The sequence below is a fragment of the Equus asinus genome, chromosome 9 (genome assembly GCF_041296235.1).
Source record: "Equus asinus isolate D_3611 breed Donkey chromosome 9, EquAss-T2T_v2, whole genome shotgun sequence".
NCBI lineage: Eukaryota > Metazoa > Chordata > Mammalia > Perissodactyla > Equidae > Equus > Equus asinus.
In genome coordinates this window covers 41,468,114-41,487,519 of record NC_091798.1, presented here as the reverse complement: position 1 = coordinate 41,487,519, position 19,406 = coordinate 41,468,114, and the positions used below count along the sequence as shown (strand labels likewise).

General features: G+C 41.6%; 1 protein-coding gene across 18 annotated transcripts in view; it reads right to left on the bottom strand.

The window, feature by feature from the left end:
- Positions 1-10,314, bottom strand: part of FAM13B (family with sequence similarity 13 member B) — a 97,442-nt gene extending 87,128 nt beyond the window's left edge. For 5 of the 18 annotated variants that reach the window (XM_070517313.1, XM_014853783.3, XM_014853787.3 and 2 more), the window contains exon 1: positions 9,985-10,314. The gene's annotated coding sequence lies outside the window, so the exon portion shown is untranslated. The remainder of the gene's footprint in view (positions 1-9,984) is intronic. The other 13 variants (XM_014853778.3, XM_014853781.3, XM_070517312.1 and 10 more) reach the window with 6 other exon arrangements.
- Between the last annotated feature and the right edge of the window lie 9,092 nt (positions 10,315-19,406).

Below are 19,406 nucleotides of genomic sequence, written 5' to 3'. Positions count from 1 at the left end.
GAATACATGTAGACTTTCAAACAGACAAGGATTTCCAAAAGTATAATTTTATTATAAACAAAAACAGCAAAATCATTTTAAATACAAGTGACAGCTGCGTAGCCTGGTGGTAGTAACAACCAATAAGAAATCATTTTCAATTTTACATCACATACTTTACCATGAAGCCAACCCTAGTAGGTTCAGCACTGTCACCACCCTGGCCCAGGTTCACTTCCCAGGCAGGGAACCACACCACCTGTCTGTCAGTTGTCATACTGTGGCGGCTACATGTTGCTGTGATGCTGAAAGCTATGCCACTGATTTTTCAAATACCAGCAGGGTCACCCATGGTAAACAGGTTTCACCAGAGCTTCTAGACTAAGACTAGGAAGAAGGACGTGGCCACCCACTTCTGGAAAAAATTCGCCATGAGGGGCTGGCCCCGTCGCCGAGTGGTGAAGTTCGCATGCTCCGCAGCAGGTGGCCCAGTGTTTCGTTGGTTCAAATCCTGGGTGCGGACATGGCACTGCTCATCAAACCAAGCTGAGGCGGCGTCCCACATGCCACAACTAGAAGGATCCACAATGAAGGATACACAACTATGTACCAGGCGGCTTTGGGCAGAAAAAGGAAAAAAATTAAATCTTTAAAAAAAAAAAAATTTCGCCATGAAAACCCTATAAAAGGCAGCAGAGTATGGTGCAAAAAGACCAGGCAGGGAACAGCTCTGCCGTACACAGGGTTGCTAGGAGTCAGAATCGACTGGACAGTACTAACAACAAAACAACTTCACCATGAGACGAGAGTAATAAAAATAATACAATTAAATACCAATTATCAATAAAGCTAGGTGATGGGTACATTCAGGAAAGTGTACCTTCATACATCAGCTATCAACTTGAGTTCTGATAACGCTCAAGGTACTTGTGCACTCCACTCAGTTCTATTTACATAAACATATACATGATAGCAACCAACACATCTTTTTTAGTAGATGTGTTTAAGAATCTTTAAGTTTTAAGTATCTAATAAAATTAGTAGTGAGGGGGAGCCGGCTCCATGGCCGAGTGGTTAAGTTCGCACGCTCCGCTGCGGCGGCCCAGGGTTCAGATCCTGGGTGCGGACATGGCACCACTCGTCAGGCCATGTTGAGACAGCGTCCCACATGCCACAACTAGAAGGACATGCAACTAAGATATACAACTGTGTACAGGGGGGAGTTGGGGAGATAAAGCAGAAAAAAAAAAAGATCGGCAACAGTTGTTAGCCCAGGTGCCAATCTTTAAAAAAAAAAAATTAGTCGTGAGGGGCTTTTAAAAAAGGGTGGAACACCAACATCAACACTATGGATAATAACAGCAGAGAACATAAACTGAGTTCCTACAATATGCCAGGAACTATTTTAAGGGCTTTAACTGTATTAACTCATTTAATCCTTACAACAATCCTATGGAGATAGATACTTTCATTATATTCATTTCACTGATGAGAAAACTAAAAAGCACTGAGAACTTTTTGAGGAGATGGAAATGTTCTGTCATGACTGTGGCAGTGATGGTTACACGCTTAATACACTTGTCAAAACTCATTGAACTGGACATTTTAAATTAGTGAATGTTACTGTATATAAATTATACTTCAATAAATCTGAAAAAAATTTAAAAAAGAAATCACATGAATAAAGGCATAGCATTATTAATAGATTAACTATTTAATGCCAAACTATTTTTATTACAGAATATGACATTTTTAAAATATACTTTTCACTCACAAAAAGAAAATAAAAGGTTTATTTTAATCATATTTCAAGAATCAATTCTGTTTTGCCCTTCTTTGCTATTTAGCATTCAGAAATTACTAAATTTTCTATATAGCATAACTAAGAAAATGAATAAAGTTGCACTGAAGACACGATAAATTTTAGAAACTTGTTTGAAGTCTTCTCAAAGCAAATAATTCAAAAAAACACTATAATAGTAGTAAGATTAGATCAGCAATATACTAACAAAGTTTTATCATTTTACGAATAAGGCAACCTGTGGTAAGAGCAGCATCTGTCAAGATAAATTATCATTTTCATGTGAAAAAGTTTTACCTTCAAACTGAATAGAAAGGGACAAGAAAAGTCACTTTGCCCCAAATGTTTTTGACAAAATAGGATACAATTCACATAGGAAACTTCAAAAGAGCTACTTCAATAACTGCTAAAGCCAAAAAAAAAGTCCTAGCAACGGTATACAAACAGGGAAAAACTAAGAGGGAGCTGGGTCTCAATAAAGATGGTAAATTTTGGGAACAGAGATTAAGTTTGTAGACAATTGCTGTAACTAACTCTAAGTCAATGAGCCAAAGTTTAAGGAAAATAAATTTAACCTTGCTCCATACATTCAGCTTTTCATTAGTGAGCATTAAACAATTCACCAAAGCAAAGGAAAAGGCACCTCTTCGATTCTAACTCAACAGGATGATACTACAAAAGTTGCCAATATGCTACATCACTGATTCCTTCCTGGCCTGAGAAACTGACAAGGCATTAATTTATTTGAGATCCTTAACAGTACCAAACAAACACAAAGGCTGAACAAATATCTCAACAGCACATAACTTATCTATCAAACTTATCTATCAAGTGTTCATAGATGCTACTTTGATCAGGAAAACAACAAGTCATTTAAATCTATCATTAAATTCATACTGACTTTGCCCTTAAGCAATTTATCAAAGTATAACTAAAACAAAATTTAGGACTATAAAGTTTTTAAATTAAAGAGAGCGCTAATACTCAAAAGATTAGGAACTTCTTTGCCTTAAAAACAAAATAAAAGCAAAAAAGAGTATAAAGTATTTCCTGCAACAATTATTATCACGATGCCCGAGGATCTGTTTATGTGTGTGCACTTTAACATACTACTTGAGGAAACAATCCTCCTGCATGATGATTACACAAAACTACAATGGAATCAAGCATATTTTGTAGGACTACACTTGCCAAATTGCGGTACTAGATATAGCACATATATTTCTCAGACTGCAACCCACTCAACGTAAAACACTGAAACTTCAGACAGCTCATTATTCCTCTCTTACACAAAGTACTCAGGCAAAAATTGGTTGCCCCTAGAGATAATCTATTGGTAAATAGCCTGGCTAATTTTGAGAAACTCTCAAACAGGTTTCATGGCCACATTCAATTACTTTATAACCACCAACCATGATTTCCAGCTATTCAAATCAAAGCAAAAGTAATAAGCCAGAGGGAGATAAAATCCCCTGTGACTAAGTCCTCTCATCTATTCTCCTCACTGATCTCAAACCCTGCACAAAATTCCTCAGTTGTGAGCCTCAAGTCAACTCAAATTCAAAATTTGTAAATGGTGATGCCAGAATGTGCCACTAGATGGAATCACAAATCTTTCTACTGAAAGCAATTTAGGTCTTAAGAAACCAGAACATTAAAATGAGCACTATTAGAAGGGCAAAAGACTTACTCTTGCATTCACTTGGAAACCAGCCATAATTGTGATTCAAAGAGCCACGGAGACCATGAGGTTTCTGGAGTTAGTCTCCAAGATTAGATGAAGAAACTTCCCCCGAGGATGACCTCTTAGAGCTATACACGGTTCACACACCAGTGCACGAAATACAGGAAAGAGTAGTAGAGGGATGTTTAATCCTCCTTATGAAAGTAGGAGCAAAGGTGATACTTTAAATGCCTGTTCCCTGATTAAAGGGTAAGTCTGTAATGTGCTAGAGCAAGATGGCTCCCAACAGGTTCCCTTCGCCCATATGTCACTGGTCCACTAATGTCATGGTCCACTAATTTAGCGTGATTTTCTGTTAAGTGAAAGCAATTATCTGCTAAATTAGCTCTTTCCACTAAGTATCAACACAATGATTGACTCATTTTAAACCAAAAAAAAAAAAGCATTACAATTTAGAAGGTGACACAAAATATCTGAGAAAGCATACATGCATAATAGAGAAGACATATTAGAGACCTGCCCTGTGGCACAGTGGTTAAGTTCACACACACCATTTCAGTGCCCCTGGGTTTGCAGGTTCAGATCCCAGCGCAGACCTAGCACAGTTCAAGCCATGCTGTGGCAGCATCCCACATAAAAAACAGAGGAAGATTGGCACAGATGTTAGTTCAGGGCCAATGTTCCTCACACACACACACAAAAAAACATATTCTAGTCAGTTACATGTGCACACACAATCTCAATTTTGACAAATACTGACTCTTCAAGACTCCCCTATTCCAGTAACCTTTCATTTCTTCTCCACTGAAAACACACACCCAGGGCCTACCACACCTAGGGCCTACAACCTTAAGTAAGGTCTTAAAAAGACTAGATTATCATTTCTTACTGCTCATTAATCCAAAACTACAACACACTTCATTTTTTCAGGTAAGGGGTATTGAGGGTAATTCCACAACTTGTTCTAGCCAAATGGGTCCCTTGAGATCAGAATATTTCTCTTTTGCACTCACTTGTGTAAAAACTGCTCTGGGGGAAAAAAAAAAGGAAGCTGGCATATGAACAAAAAAGCACTGATTATACTTATTTTTGTATTTGTCTTCCCCACTAGATTGTGAACTTCAAGAGCAAAAAATATGACTTTGTCTTTGTTTCCCCGTTTGTGAACACTAAACAATGGCAGATCCCCAATATGTGAACTGATGCTATCATTTCTGGTGTACTTTCCAGTTCACTATTGAACTGAATCCTCACAACCAGCCCTGTGAGATAAGCAGGGCAGATTATCATTCCCTTTCTCAGAAGAGGAACAAAAACAAATCTCAAAGACAGCTGAAGAAACTAGTGACTAGAACTCTGTCAGCTGTCTTTTTAGGTGGATGCTCTTTCAGGCAACAACGACTACAGTCATCACTGAAAATTTTGTTTAAAATTTCACTGAAATGTATGAAGCCACACACAAGGCAATTCATAAAACACAAATATTTTGTACTTGTTAGTCAAAAATCATTATTCAAACATTAGAATACTATTAGAAAAAATATATCTTTTGAAATTATTATTTTCAAAAGTGATTCTACAATAACCATAATATGGTCCGCTTTTCCTATAAAAATTCTCTCATCTTATCTGATCCTTTGCCTTTCCAAATTTTTAATCCACTGTGACTGGTGTTTGTTCCAATTATGACCACAAAGCACCTTCCCATGGCCTCCTCCCAAAAATATTAAGCACCTACAATGTCAATCAATGAGTGGTTTTCAGCTTTATTTTCACTTTTTCTTTTCAATTGTATGGAAGAGTAGCTTGATATACAAAAGCAAAAATAAATATTTTAATAAGTAAACAACTCAACTTTTCTATTTTTCTATTCCTGAAAAGGACAATAATAGAAACATGTCAGACATCTCTCCGAAAACTGTTTAAAACCAGAAAGATAAGAATTATTATACATCATATACACAAGAAAAAGTACATATATACTAGAGCTAGGTAATAACCTGACAGAAAAGATTTGGGGTACTTCCTTCTCTAGTAGAAATCCAGTAAATTTCATTAAATCATCTTGTCAACCCACTGCATTTTCCTCAACCTAACATCTTTTTTTTTTTGAGGAAGATTAGCCCTGAGCTAACATCTGCTGCCAATCCTCCTCTTTTTGCTGAGGAAGACTGGCCCTGAGCTAACATCCATGCCCATCTTCCTCTACTTTAAATGTGGGATGCCTACCACAGCATGGCTTGAGAAGCAGTGCCATGTCCGCACCCGGGATCCGAACTAGCGAACCCCGGGCCGCCAAAGCAGAACGTGCGCACTTAACCACTGCACCACCAGGCTGGCCCCAACAACCTAAGACTTTTGTACGTGCTGGTTCATCTACCTAAAACACGCTCTCCCACTTCCTCCTACTCATCTTCAGCTCTCACTCAAGTCCCATTCTTGGAGGGGCTTTCTCCAACCCACTCAATCTAATGATGTCCCCTGTTAATTTCACTCAAGGTGTATCATTCCTTGGCTCCAAAACATTCATCACAAGTTTTATTATATATTCCTTTCTGTGTTGTTTAATTTCTGTTTCTCCCCAAAGAGTATAGGCTCCTTGAAGTCCACTGGTGGGTTGCTTTAAAAAAAAAAAAATAGCTTTATTAAAGTACAATTTACATACCATAAAATTCACTCATTTCAAGTGTACAATTCAATGATATCTAGTAAATTTACAGTTGTGCAACCATCACCAAGTGACTGCTTGGGTTTTGCTCCTCAATGTATCTCTGGCATTTAGAAGGAGATAAATAAGTATCTGGTGAATGAATTAATCAATCAGATAATGAGTTACTGCTGTAATCTCATTATTACTAATATCTATTTAATGTTCCTCCTGATTATGCGGTTGGTGCACTAAAACTGCCTTTATTACATTCCATTCCAAATATTCTTCATTAATTCCATTTCCAATCAAAATCTGTTCTTCTATGAGGCCCCAAAGTGAACCTACTTATTTATCAGCCTACTGCCTCACCTAGGGAACGCTGACTCACGTCAAGTTTATGTGTACATACTACACTTCCTTTTTCTCCAAGTAAATCCCTCCTCTGCTCCTAGCCATGTTAACAAAACACTTTATAAACAAAGAAAAGTGCAGGAGCAGTAATCTTACTCATTGGTGAGGACAGGGTCTTCATTTAATGGGTACACCTTTGTAATACTGAAGTGATGGAAAGAAGTTCTTGGTACTGATATATATCTAATTGAGATCTAAATACAGTGTGACTTAATAATTGGAAAACTTTTTCAGATATAAAATCAGTCTCTTTGCTGTTTATCCATCTGTAAAAAAGAAATGTTCTGTTTTTAAAGTTTCAATATTTTATCCATTTTAATAACCTAAGGTTTTCAGGTAAAAGATTTAACTCAAATACAAAATAACTTTAAAAAGTTACTTTTGGGCGGCTGGCCCCATGGCCGAGTGGTTAAGCTTGCGCACTCTGCTTCAATGGCCCAGGGTTTTGCCAGTTCGAATCCTGGGCATGGACATGGCACCACTGATCAAGTCATGCTGAGGCGGCATTCCACATGCCACATCTAGAAGGACCCACAACTAAAAATACACAGCTATGTACCAGGGGGGGTTGGGAGAAAAAGGAAAAATAAAACCTTTAAAAAGAAAAGTTACTTTTGGCACAGCCCAGCAGCATAGTGGTTAGGCTCACCGGCTCTGCTGTGGCTGCCTGGGGTTCGCAGGTTCCGATCCCCAGCCCAGACCTATGCACCGCTCATCAGGCCATGCTGTGATGGCATCCCACATGCAAAACAGAGGAAGATTGGCACAGATGGTAGCTCAGGGACAATCTTCCTCACCAAAAAAAAGTTACTTTTAAATAATCTTTTTAAAAAAGTAACTCCAACAACAAAGAAACAAAAACTAATTCAAAAAAAAGCAAAGGGCTTGAATACACATTTCTCCAAAGATGATATACAAATGAAAAGATATTCAACATCACTATCTCTTAGGGACAAGCAAATCAAAACCACAATGAAACACCAGTTCACGCCCAAGAGGATGGCTATTATCAAACAAATCAACCAACCAACAAACAAAAAGGGAAAGTAACAACTGTTGGAGAGGATGTGGAGAAACTGGAATTCCTGTGCATTGCTAATGGAAATGTAAAATGGTGCAGCTGCCCTGGAAAACAGTTTGGATGTTCCTCAAAAAGTTAAACATAGAATTACAATATGATCCTGCAATTCCACCACTATGTATATAACCAACAGAACTGAAAGCAGGAACTCAAACAGATACTTGTACATCAATGTTCACAGCAGCATTATTCACAAAAGTCAAAAGATGAAAACAATCCAAATATCCATCAACAGATGAACGGATAAAGAAAATGCCGTATATACACACAAAATGGAATGTATTATTCAGCCTTAAAAAAAGGAAGGAAATTCTGATACACGCTACAACATGGATGAACCCTGAAAACACGCTAAATGAAATAAGCTAGACACAAAAGGACAAATGCTGTATGATTCTACCTATGTGAAGTAGCTAGAATAGGCAAATTACAGAGACAGAAAGTAGAACAGAGGTTACCAGGAGCTGGGAAGGAAGAGGGAATGCGGAATTATTATGTTTGGGATGATGAAAAAGTTCTGGAAATGGATAGTGGTAATGGTTGCCTAACATTATTAATATACTTAATGCCACTGAACTGTACACTTAAAAATGGCTAAAACGGAAAATTTGGTTGGTATATTTACCACGATTTTTTTTCAAAGTATAGCTACAGCAATTTATACTATTATATTCTCCAATAGTATTAAAGTTAGTGTACAACAGAGAGCCATGCACAGACTGAAGTTATTAATAAATGATAAATGTAGTTATTTTATTGATGGGGAAAAACTGACAAGTCACAACGTATTTTTTTCAGCCATTTTCTCTGTCCTAAAACAATGGCATTCTAATAAAAAATAAACATTTACTACACCCAATGAAGAATTTTATGACACTGTGATGTGTCTTTCTGCATCTTCCCAAGGATTTAAGCTGTGTCACAGATCCCTAATTGGTGACACAATTAAACTGGAAAAAATACTGCCCCAATTTTTTTTTATTGAGTTAATGATAGGTTACAAACTTGTAAAATTTCACTTGTACGTTATTGATTGTCAGTCGTGTTGCAGGTGCACCACTCCACCCCCTGTGCCCACCCCCCACCCCACCTCTCCCCTGGTAGCCACCAATCTGTTCTCTCCGTCTACATTTTTAAATTCCTCATATGAGTGGAGTCATACAGAGATTGTCCTTCTCTAACTGGCTAATTTCACCTAACATAATTCCCTCAAGGTCCATCCATGTTATTGCAAATGGAATGAGCTGAGTAAATACTGCCCCAATTTTAAAAGCAGCACAGATTAAGAAAGTAAGAAGGGGCTCTGATGGCTATACAAATAACGACCAGTTTATTCAACTCCATTCCACAAGGACTTACCAAGTGCACAGTATCTGTGAGAAACCCTGGCCAACAAGTATTGCAAGGTTCCAAAAAGGAAAGCTGAACACATTCTCACATTAACCCAGAAAGTCAATAATTCAAAATCATCCTTTTACGTCTGCCTTGAAAAGTCAGCGCATCACAGTTATTTAATGTTCATAGCCTGCATTTTCTGTGGTTCCTGTTGCCATTTTTACACTATCAGAAACTTGAAAGTAAGGTAAATGCCCAACTTTAGGTACTTTTTTCACTGATTAGACAGCATATTGGGGAATCGAGTGTAATTCTGCAACTGCCTTCCTAAAAGTCAGTTTGATTTTTAATTTATTACAAACAAAAGTTTACCAATTTCCTACTGGCAGGTGTGGCAACCGATTCAATTTCCTATAACCTTATCTCGGAAACCAGTCGCCCCATTTGAAACTTAATGCTGTAACTCCTCTAGCCTGGCCTATGCACAATGCATTCTACACAAGTCCCCAGTGCACCAACAGCCCAATTTTGGCTATATTCTCTGAGAGATTTAAGGAAGTCAGCAACCACTCATCTCACGTGATCTTAAAAAGGGGCGCAGCTGAGCCCGGAATAAACCACACTTTTTTTTCTGCATCAACTTCACTGCCCAGTATGAAGGAAGTGGGCAGGGAGGTGGCGCAGGTCCAGTGTGCAGAGGAGGCTAGCAAACAAGCGTGGGTTGCTGTGCCTTCTACTTCGGGGGAGCTAGGTGAGAAGGCACACTCGCTCAAGCGCACTGCAGGGGCTGAAAAATCGAAGACTGCCACACCCCCCAGGAGCCAGGGGCATAGCTTCATCTCCTCTTGCTCCACCAAAAAGGGGGCCCTTTCTACGGAATGCCTCACCCGCCGGGCACTGCCCGGATCCCCCGCACCCCGACGTGCAACGCCCTTGAGTCCGGCGCGGGTGGGACACGGCGCTGGGGGGCGGCAGAGGGGGGACGGCCGCGGCGACAGGGGACACGCGCATGCGCAGATATGGGTACCCGCCCGTTCACCTACCGTTGGAACCGCGACGCCCCGTTCCCTGGCCGCGGCCGCTTCTCCAGGACCCGCGGCGGCGGCAAGAGGGCGAGAACTGAGGCCCCGAGAGGCTCCGCGGCCGGCGAGCTTCTTCCTGCGGCGGCCGCTGGAGGGAGGCTGAAGCGACGGCTGTAGCGCGGGGCCAGCCCGGTAAGCGACCCCCGGATGCCCCCGGCGGTGGCTGCGGCGGAGACGCGGAAGAGGGGGCAGGAGCGGCGACGGTGGCAACGGCTGAGGCGCAGAACCTCCCTAACGGCGAGCGGGAGGAGAGCGGAGGGCGGAGGGCGGAGAGCGGGCGGGGGCCGGGCCGGACGTGACGTGCGTGGGAGGGGGCGGGGCGGGGAGGGGCGGGCCCGCGGGAGGGGGCGGGGCGCGCGGGCGCGGGGCAAGGGGCCCCAGACCCCCTAGCCTCTGACCTGCAGCTTGTGGGTTTTTTGCGCTGCCGTGCTTCTCCCACGCCAAATTTGGGCCTCTGAATTGGGGTGCCGGAAGCCGGGCCGGGCCTGAGGGAGATGTCTGAGGGTCCTCAGTCTGGGGAGGTTGGACAGAAGATAGAGGAAACTGGGGAGGGGACGTAGGAGGGATAAAAAGCAAGCCGGAAGACCGAGGTCGCTCCTGGACTCTGAGGGGGCCGTGCTCCCCTGCAGAAGGCCAGAAAAACCCGGGTGCCCTTATCCGGATGAGGAGCACGGAGCCCTTAACAGAAAACCGCCCCGCAGACCGAAGCGGTGACTCACGTCCCCATTCCCAGCGATGGGCGTTAGATCGGGGGCCCTGGCCGCCCCGCACCCTTCGTCTTCAGCTAAGGACATGACCTAGGCTCCAGAGAGAACACAGATGCCTCCGTGCCGAAGGCGTCTGGGAATATGAAAGTCGATAGGCTACGTGCTCACAGGGAGCTTCCGATGCTAAACCCGAGTCTCAGAGGCAGATCGGGGAGTTCCGAGGGAGGCTGTACTTGGATAGCCGCCCCCGCGCGCTCTCAGAGGTAGGAATGATCAGCCAATCTCTGCTTTAGTCTTGTAAGGGCTTTGAGATCTACCGTGGAGTGAAACGCGCTGTTCTGCCTTTGGACACCTTGACGGCGGGTAGATCCAGACCTGTACAAAGAACTCTGGGTGTCTGTAAAGATATAAACCACCACAGTTCGGTTGTCCCCTACCTACCTGTGCTGGAAGCCAGTAACCCGGAAAATATAAAACAAAAACCCTCATAGAACTTGGGACAAGATTTAAAAAAAAAAAAAGAAAAAGTCACCCTATAAGATGATCTGTAAATGTGTTAAAGAGGCCAGGGTGACTCCCAAATTTCATCAGAGAGTGAAATAAATCATCTGTAACGTAAGTGTCACATGCCCTGTTGATGATGTCATAAAAGAAGGGTGGGGTCCATAAAGAGTCTAGAACCAGCAGAATCTGAATAAGAATGTATGGTGGGCTCCCACTCTTATCCAGGAGAGAGGCTACTGATTCTAATGACTAGGACATTATCAGGACAGTTAAAACACTCAATTCAGATCCAGTCACTCACTCAACAAATACTTATTGAATGCTTACTCTGTTCTACATCAGCAAGTAAGATCTCTGCCATTATTGAGTTTATATCCTAGCAACCTTAAATTCTAGATATCCTTTAAGAATATGCAAAGACCCCTGTTCTGATTCCATACTCATCAAGTAGCTTTCCCATCACTCGAGGGGTCTCAATGCACCCAGTAAGAAGTCGTTGTCCAAGGCACATGACTGGTACTAGTTGTAGTAGCTATACAGTCCTTCTCAATTAATAAATACACATCACGGTTTGTAAATCAGCTTCTGTTCATTGGGTTATAAAGTTGTTTTATCCAAATTAATTTCTCAGAGCCTGATTAAGTTTGAGTAAAGTGAAATTAACTTTCTGAATCTGCCAAACTGAGGACCAGACAGACTGGGTCCATAGAAGGCCAATCAAGATGCAGCCTATGCAGTCAGCCTTGCATCTCTCTTTAAACATCTTAAATGGAAGCTTTACCTGTGATTCCATGCTTGAAGAACAGGGGCAACATGATTGCTTCTACAGCATAATCGTAAGCTAGTTAAAGTCTTGAGAGAAAATCGTTAAAAAACCCTCCTGAACCTGCTCTGCCTATGCAACACAGGCTCTTGTTGACATAACTGGCTGTAACAGGTACATTACTCTCAGTATGAAACCCAGGACTAAGCTTCCTGAGGACAGAGACTCCCTTGCATTTATGTGCCCTACTCTGAAAGTATGGACTCTCAAAAAACAAATGAATTGATTTAACAACCATTTTCTCCTGTAAAACTTGACAATATGTCATTGGATGATATCTTTTCCAGATCCTACTTTACAATATGTAACCAGTATGTTCAATATGCAGAATTCAGGGATGTAATTTTAAAAAACAAAAAACTTTTATTTCTATCTTTTGTCATCCCTTTAGTTCCTTGAAGTGGGAGTAGATCTGTCATATACCTGATTCAGGCAGGTTCCGTGAGTTCTCTGGTCCCCCATGGGAATTGAAAGTCCTGTGGTCATTGAGTCACAAAGAGTGAAACTTTCCCTTCTCCTCCAGCTGGGGACAGCTGGCCCACTGCTTGCCCTGGAAAGACATCATACCTGGTCTTTCTCGTTCTCTCTCAGCTTACCAACCAGAGGCAAAGGGAAGGAGAAAGGGGAAAAGAAAGGGGAGCAGGAAGGTTCTTAACTTTTACTTCCATGTGATGGTTTAACGCACTGGGCCTGGTAGATGTTTAAAGCTGCCTTTTTTTCTGATGGATGCTTTTATGCTTACTTCAGAAACCACCACCATCCCCAGTCTCTGGTGGTTTCCCACCCATAGTTCCCTTGATCTGAGCAAAAGCACTCTATCCTGGCAGTTCTTTACTCTCTCTTTTAGCATCTAGGAATCTGGTGGCCGACCTCCAACTCCTGGTCTGTGGAAACCTGTTGGTCTCTGTAAGGGCCCTGTCAGATAGTATCTAAGATAGCTCTCACTCTGGCCCATTTGCAAGTGGTCCTGGTGCCACCCCATATTGTTGTGCAAGGTTGTGCAGTCCATACCCTAGGAGTGCCATTCACATCATCCTCCTTGTAGATTTGTTTATTTATTTTGACAGTTTTCCAGCAGGTGGCAGTAAAGTGTTTTGTCCAAACTAAGTTAGTGTGACAATTTTCCAATAGATGGAACTAAAGTGTCTGGACAAAGGAGAGCTCTTTTTTTTTTTTTTTTTTTTTGAGGAAGATTAGCCCTGAGCTAACATCCACTGCCAATCTTCCTCTTTTTGCTGAGGAAGACTGGCCCTGAGCTAACATCTGTGTCCATCTTCCTTTACTTTATATGTGGGACACCTACCACAGCATGGCTTGCCAAGCGGTGCCATGTCCACACCCCGGATCTGAACCAGCAAACCCTGGGCCGCAGAAGCAGAACGTGCACACTTAACCGCTGCACCACCGGGCCAGCCCCAAAGAAGAGCTTTTTTCAGCACCATCAGACATTTTTTCCGATGGTGCTGTTTAGGCCAATGGCAGCTCTGTATGGTCCACACCTGGACCACACAAAGCTCTCACGTGCTTCTTGCCCAAACAAACTTGGGAGTACAGGCCAATCCCAGTGCAGCTTCAGCATTCTTCTGCTCTGCTGCCGAAACAGCTGCCAACCCTTCTCTTTTCCTTTATGTTTTCCGGGCAGGCGTCAGACACAGGTCCACTGTGCCCCTCTAAGTGCAAGAGATACATCTCAAGTACTCTGAGTAGTCCCATTGAAGGGCCCTCTCAGCGTGAGGCAGGAGGCAGGCAGGGAACTCTGGTAAGAAGCACGGCATACCAGCAACCCCTCCAAGAAACACTCCTCAATGATTCTCACTTGACCTTTTGTAACTTGTGAGCGTTTAGTTATCCACCTGATTTTGTCTAAATTATCTCATTTCTAGGGGAAGTCCATTTCAGAACTCACTTCTGTGAGTTTTTTTGGAGGGGGTAGGGGGAGTAGTTGGGTTTTTTTATAATATCTTGATGCTTCAGTTAATATCGTATTTTTCAACCAGGGATTTTTTTTTTTAATATCTTAGCAGTTAGAATTACCAAAATCTGTTGTTGTTTTTTTCTCCCCAAAGTCCCAGTACATAGTTGTATATCCTAGTTGTAGGTCATTCTAGCTCTGCTGTGTGGGTCACCGCCACAGCATGGCTTGATGAGCGGTGCATAGGTCCACACCCAGGATCCAAACAAGTGAACCCCTGGCCACCGAAGTGGAGCGTGCGACTTAACCACTCAGCCACAGGGCCAGCCTCTAGGGGTGATTTTTATGCCATATCTGGAGACATTTTTGGTTGTCAAACTGGGGAGGTGCTGCTGGCATCCAGCGAGTGGAGGTCAAGGATGCTACTGAACATCCTACAATGCACAGGACAGCCCTCCCCGCACAAAGAGTTATCTGACTGAAAATGTAACTTCCAGTTTGACATCTTGTGACAAACAGTTTCTACTCTTGGCAGTCACTAGGAGAATACCTCAAAATTACATCACTTTTTCCTAAAATGCTTTACCTGTAGATGTAGAGGTCACATTTTAATATATAATTAATGTCAAAAACAGCATTTCAAATAGCTGTTTGGCCAGGATGAGAAGTGATTGATGTATTTCTAAGACTTCTTCTGGAAGTGAGGCCAGGAAATTATTCCTTGAGGTGAGATTTTGTAGTTATTTCTTTGCAAGATGACTTTTATAGCCCAGGGATACAAACTTTTACCCAACTTATCTGAGCAGAGGCTTTATACCTCTCAGAAGTAAGGTCATGAGTCAATTCACTGTAAAAGGAATATATATTCACTGCAACCCCAGACCATGTCCTAGATGCAAGGGAGGACATCAGCATGTCTGCCTCCCCAGTGTCACCAGTGTCAGCGGGATGTGACTTGAGGTCAGGGAGTAGCTGTCTCTGTAGTCACTTTACAACTGATACCCTTATTATTCATAGAGAATGCAAATAGACTTCTCCCCCACCACCAAGAACATAGATTAGTTTGATTAAATTCAGCTCTTCCAGATGTACAGGATGTTGAGCCTACCTCTTGTGCTACCAATAAGGAAACTTTCATTATTCAGGTGTCCTCCTCACCCTTACTGATCTCATCTCTGACCAAAGCTATTTAATTACTAGAAAATAGATTAACTTTTGTTCAGTCAAGGCTGCTATTATCTTTTTTTAATACAATGTTCATAAGAAACTGGAGCCACAGTAGCCAGCAAGAGCCAAAAAGACATATCCCATCCCCACCAATTCTAACACTTAAAAAGTAAAAAGGACAAACATTCGATACTTAATGAATGTTGCACTTGCAATAAGAAAACTTGTATTTGAGTTCTAGCCCTGTCACTTAGTAGACGTGTGACTCTGGTCAAGGTACTTAACCTAAATGCACCTTAGAGTCTCCATTGGTAACGTAAGAAAAATAATAGTAAACTGGTATGCATAAAAGTGTTTTATAAGCTGTATACTACAATTTGTTTCACTCCTCTCTCCTACAGCTTTCAGAGGCCTAAAGAAATTTCTGGAAATGTTTGGCCGCTATATCTGGGTTTTTGTTGCTAGGGATGAGGCCGCATGTGGAAACTTGTCTTGGCAGAAGTTGCTAAATACTTCCCCATTTATTTTTAAATGAAAACCAAGAACCCCCAAACTCATGGTGCTGTTTTTAAGATCTTCTGAACCTTCTGAAAGACGATAAATACAAGCACACCTCCTCCCTAATTAGAAGCATGTTTACACTGCCCGCTTATAGACTAAGACATAAGTATAGATAAGGATGGGAAAACATGCAGTTGTGCGTGTGGGAAAAACTCCTGCACAAGGAGATGAAGTTGTAGCTACTCTGACTCCTGCAGAGCAGTAAAATGCTGTCAAGTTCAATCAAACTCAGCTAATTAACTTTCTCTTTTCTGAAGTACTCATCTCTACTGGGAAAAAAGAAAGAACTGAAAACCCAACAAAATTAAAATCTTATGATAAAGAAGCAACTCACCATTAGAGAGTGGTATTGCTGGCTCTTCTCAGGAATGCAATGGGATCTATCTGTGCCACTTCCCCAGAACCATTGTACCAGTGTACAAGAATGCATGTTCTTCATAAACGAAAAAAATATTACGAGCTGCAAAGAGAAGAAACTGTTCCAGGGTGTACAAATCCCACGCCATCCAAAATAATGGCAAATACTGTTCTGATCTTAGCAACCCTAAGTAACCTTTGTGCCATTTATTTATTCAACACATATTTCTTGAGCAACTAGTATGGGCCAGGCACTGTGTTAAGCGATATAATCATGATCTCCGCCCTGAAAAATCTTCATCTTACATATCTCTGGAATAGAATATTTTGGAATAGAACCAAAGTTAACATAATGTTGATTTCAGCTTCTATATTCACTCACACAACCACTAGTGCCATCCAGTTTGAGGAGCTAGAACAATTAACAGTAACTCTCATCTTTGCCAACTCCACATTTTTGGCCTGATAACTTGGAATTCAGTGTATGACAATAATATAAGCCAATGAGATCATCAGCTATAAGACTAAGTTGTTTTGCCCTCTTAATTAAATTCCTATGGTCAACTAGATATTTTTTCCACAATCAGAACTTTTGTGGGTTTTTTTAGAAAAAAAGAATAGATATCCCTTTCTCCTCTTCCCTATCCCTATATCCACATAAGGGAAAGAAAAATGTGCTCAGAGATTCAGTGAGATTATGATCTTCACAAAACCATGGGCCTCCTGCTGCCCCTTTAGCCAGAACTCCAGGTAGGAGGGTCTCACCATTCTGTATACGCTACCTCTTCCTTAGAGACCTTACACTTTTGGGCCTTCCTACCATTTGACCAACCAGGCTTCTTCTCAAATGCCTTTCATTAGGACCACATCTTCTGTGGCAAACTGACAGCCCAAATATTTGCAGATTGCAAACTAGCTAAAACCATATTTTTGCCAAACATTTACACCTGATTGCTCTTTTCCACTAAAGGCAAGAGTATAATGATTTGCAGAAGCATTTAGTGTTTTCTCAATCCTCAAGCTCATCAGCAGAGAAGCTCTGAAGCATAAAGGCTCATACCCTAATTTTCAGCTTTCATAGTGACATAGTGAGAGAGAAGCCAATCTGTATACACAGGGAAGAAGCGTTATAGTTATTATGTATGTATTGTCTTATCCCTGTTAAAGTATGGCACTGTCTGTATCCTAAATAATTGTCTTACCAAAAACAAGTACTGTAAACACACTTGTTGAAAAGAGAAATGGCCCTTAGTTTAACCAAATTTGTTTTTTAATAAGGTTTTGCTATTTTTTTCTTCTTGTTTGCTTTATATGTATTGTTTTCCCCCACCTGGAATACTTTGATACTTCTTATTCTGTCGTACACTTAGAAATATTTACTGAGCACCTAGTATATGCCAGGTACTGTGCTAAGTGCTGGAGACACAGCAGTGAATACACTAGATGTAATTCCCACCTTGAGATGAAGACACTGTAAACATGCCCATGGCATGGCAGAAACCCACTTGTTCAGTAAGCCTAAGTTCAGTTTAAGTGTCTTAAGTGTCACTTTATCTGGGTGGGCAACCTGTGTGACTGCATCTCGGTTGAATAAGGCATCCCTATTCTCTGGGCCCTGGGCATCTTGCCCATATATTACATTGGCAACCTCCCCAAAACTAAGATCCTAGAAGGGCTACATCCTCAGTGGGAGAACAAGAAAAAAATCGGACCTACAGAGGGAAAGGGTAAGGATACCCAACTATCTCCACTTAACTGTGGATGGAGCAGAAAAAAAGAGAAAAAACTCTCCTCTGAGAATTCCTAAACAAGTTTGTAGGCAGATCGGGGGAGGGGCGGGGGGGACAGGACAGAATTTCACAGTACCTGTGTGACCCAGAAAACCCTGAGTTGAAAATTTTACAGGTGATACTTTAATGACCCAGGCACCTGGTATAGGCATAAGTAAATCTTCTCTGGAAATTCTACAGGTAAGTTTCCAAAATATATGACCTTGTAATAAAATATGACTAAAAACACAAGGAAATAATGAACTTCAGAATAATAACTACAATGACTGCAAGTATTCTAGTCATCAGATACAGAATACCATCATGTGCTACATAACAGTGTTACAGCCAATGAGGAACCATACATACAATGGTGGTCCCATAAGATTAGTACCATATAGGGGCCTGACCCCTGGCTGAGTGATTAAGTTCGTGCTCTCTGCTTTGGCAGCCCAGGGTTCACCAGTTTGGATCCTAGGTACAGACCTACACACCACTCATCAAATCATGCTGTGGCAGCATCCCACATAGAAGAACTAGAATGACTTACAACTAGGATATACAACTATGTACTGGTGCTTTGCAGAGAAAAAAAAAAGGAAGATTGGCAACATATGTTAGCTCAGGGCCAATCTTCCTCACCAAAAAAAGCATACCTTTAAAAAAAAAGAGATTAGTACCATATAGCCTTGGCGCATAGTAGGCTATACCATCTAGGTTTGTGTAAGTACACTCTATGATGTTTGCACAATGACAAAATTGCCTAATGATACAATTCTCAGAACATATCCTTGTTATTAAATGATGCATGACTGTATATGTGTGATATTCTGATATAATAAGAAATATATATTTGGTCTTTGTCTGCAGTTCCTGGCACAGAGCTCTTAAAACCCTTGTAATTTCTTGAGTGATAAGGGCAAGAGGAATGTCTTTTCTTATTCATAACAAACCCCTTTCCATTAAGCCTTAGCTCATGTTAATAAAGTGATTTAGAGTGGGGCCCCTAGATAGCCTCAACCAAGTGATTAGAAGGTTGGAACTTTCAGCCTCACCCTTGATCTCTGGGGAAGGGAGCTGGAGATTAGGCTCTATAAAAAGTCTTGGACAAGACTTGATGAACTTCTGGGTTGGTGAATGCTTCCGTGAGCTGGGACAGTGGTACTCTCCAAAATCCTCAGGGACAACGCTCTTGAGCTTAGGACCTGTTAGAATGTTCAGGCCTCACTCTATGTGCCTCTTCTTCTGGCTATTCATTTGTATCCTTTATAATATCCTTTTTAATAAACCAGTAAGAGAAAGTAAAGTGTTTACCTGGATTCTGTGAGCCATTATAGCAAATGATCAAACCTGAAGAGAGAGTCATAGGAACCTCTGATTTGTAGCCAAGTCAGACAGAAGTGTGGGTAACCTGGGGACCCACTACTTGCGATTGGTATTTGAAGTGGGGAGCAGTCTTGTGGGACTGAGCCTTTAACTTATGGGGTCTGCACTAACTCCAGGTAGTTAGAGCCAGAGCTGAATTAAATTGTAAGACACCCAGTTAGTGTCCACAGAGAATTGTTTGGTGCAGAAAGCCCGCA